At 35.4% G+C, this 2,686-nt stretch overlaps 1 long non-coding RNA gene across 1 annotated transcript; it reads right to left on the bottom strand.

Moving 5' to 3' along the window:
* Window positions 1–1,079: 1,079 nt before the first annotated feature.
* Window positions 1,080–2,466, bottom strand: LOC128027563 (uncharacterized). The gene is made up of 3 exons (XR_008186758.1): window positions 2,321–2,466; window positions 2,008–2,071; window positions 1,080–1,825 (listed from the first exon to the last, which is right to left on the bottom strand). It is a non-coding gene; the product is annotated as an uncharacterized LOC128027563 (long non-coding RNA).
* Between the last annotated feature and the right edge of the window lie 220 nt (window positions 2,467–2,686).

Here is a 2,686-nt window from a genome sequence, read left to right on the forward strand (position 1 = left end):
CAAATGTCATTTTTTTTATGATCTTCTTTGTGTTGTATTCTTTTCTAAAATGTTAGGTAGATGTGACACTTAATAATGCCAGTTGTTCCTTTGAAAACACTTATCAGCTCATTTTAAATTGTTGTTTGAGAGGCTGAATTTGCCAGCTAATATCATGATAAACATCAGCATTGCAAAGCTTCAATGAGTAGTCTGTGAAATTATGACTTTGGGGAAAATATCTAATCTGAATTTTAACTGTGAATGTATCTTGAGCCCCACCGTTGAGAGCTCAGAGCAAAATCTGCTTTGTATATCTGAGGCCTTGAGTCACACAGAGAGCTTTGACTGCTCCTTTCAGAGAGAGTCCTCTGTGTTCTGTCACCTTCAAAATTAAACAGTTGCTATAACATTCTGATCTCTCTCTCTCACACACAGACTTGATTTGTAATCGTTGTCCTTTTGAGAAGCATGTATCATCATCAAAGAGAACCATTTTGACCTTCTTGCTCGGTTTGGGTTTTGCCTTGTGAATAGTGTTGGTTTAAACCCTGTAATCTCTCCCGTTCTTAATTTAACAGAGGCCAATTGTTTGTGCTCCGTAAATGAGACAATGAATTATTGAGAGATCAAAGTACAATGAGGCTCATTTTAGAGTGAAAACTGAGTGCTTAGCATGTTGACATTTATCATGAATAATGTCATTTTCAACACTCAGTCACTAATTAATTTCTTTCAGTTCTTCATTTTTTTTAATCTCATCAATAATACATGCAGCATGCAACAATGTTATAGTGACATTACACATTATCAAACTCACCTTTTGTGCACGCACACACACACACACACACATATATATATATATATATATATATATATATATATATGTAGTATTTTGATAATATTTAATATTATCATCAATGCTGAAAACCGTAGTGCTGCTTTTCTGCAGAACAGCATTTATTTGAATAGAACTCTTTTGTAACAATTCTAAAAGTCTTTATATGTCCTTGCTTTCAAACTTTTAAATCTTAATGTCTGAAATAATTGTTTATAATATGTGTTGCCTGTGGATGGACAGTAATTCTGACATCACACACTTCTGCTTTCAGTGTTTCTTTGCAGATCATTTCATCAGCCAGTTTTTCTATGCCTATTTCTATGTCTTTTATGATAATGTCAACTATTTCAGGTAAACATACTTCCAAATAGCACATAAATGACATGTGGTCAGTTGGTTGGTTTGTTAGTCAGATCTTGTCCTTTTGAGTGAGCAATTCTTGGCCAGAATAGAAGTCCAAAATAGTCAACATTCTAGCTACACAACACTGGTGGGCACATCCAGAGATTCTTCGTCTCTTGACAGACAGCTTCACGTTTTCATCAAAAAAAACAAAAAAAAAAGGAAAGGAAATATATGACTGTTGGCCACCACTGATTATCGGTTAGTGTATTTTGTTGCCCAAAATCTCATAAAATGTAAATTATGACTTATGAATTATGATTGTATGATCTCTCTCTCTTTCTTTCTTTCTCTCTAAATGCAGACTGGCAGCTGGTGAGTCATGCTGTACTAAAGCTGCTTTACCTGTTATAGGCCTGAAGGGTTTGTCGAGTCCATGCTAGAAACAAAGAAAACGATTTCACCAGATCATCAACCGCTCAGATCCACCTGCCTCCTGCTGACAAGGCAGACGTTCTTTCATTTTCTCTTTATCTTTCTCTTACTCCCTCCTACTCTGGGAACAATGTAGTGGTAGACATGCGTTCATCTGGCAGAGTTATAAAGTTATACAGTTGTTTTGCCTCAACCACATCTTTCTTTCCATTTTTATCATCTGCCATCCTACACACATATGACACAATTTACAAGATTTTGTTAGACAGAAAAACAGAATGTAAAACCTTATATTTATAAGCGGACTGTTTATTTACATTTAGCAGACACTCTACATTCTGTATGATTTCCATAAATCAGTGCTTAAAGAAAACAGAATGGTATGTGAAAAGAAAAACGAAGTTCTTTACATTCAGTGCTGTGATTCCTGAAGTCCCTAGTGAGAGTTGCTCTCGGATGTAGCATTTGAGGCAGCTGCCAGAGTAATTGAAGAGCTTCAATTAATTCAGTTGGTTTATCTTTTATACAAGCACTTTCAAATCATATCCACCGAGCATTTCAAAGCATCTGTGTCTCATACCCAGGTCTTTCTTGTCCTCCACAACACACAATTGTCAAACAACAAACAGCCAAAAGGATGTGATCCTGCTGTCCAAAAGGTTGTCTATCATCCGAGAAAATAAGCAAGATAGATACGCTGCTGTAACATCTAAATGAACTCACTTGATTGTTTCAGCTTTTCAATGCGTCACAGTTAATGAAACAATTCAGAATATATCAATTTAGTTGGTAACATCAGTCGGTCTCCAGAATCCTTGGAGATGAATGGTTGGCGTTGTCCAATATGTGGTCATCTGTGCATATCCAAGACTTTCTAAGATAATTGTGCCATTTAAAGAGAACAGAATTGTTTCATGTATTTGTTCAATTTCAATAAATCAACCAAAAGCAGAATACTAATCAGAGCATGACAAAAAGACATTGACAGAGCTACATAGCTCATGTTGTATCATTATAAAAGTTATAAAGGATTGAAATGCTTTACAAGGTTATCCTTTCAAATCAAATCTGTTGCAGCAAAGGACAATT

The sequence above is a fragment of the Carassius gibelio genome, chromosome A14, assembly GCF_023724105.1.
Source record: "Carassius gibelio isolate Cgi1373 ecotype wild population from Czech Republic chromosome A14, carGib1.2-hapl.c, whole genome shotgun sequence".
NCBI lineage: Eukaryota > Metazoa > Chordata > Actinopteri > Cypriniformes > Cyprinidae > Carassius > Carassius gibelio.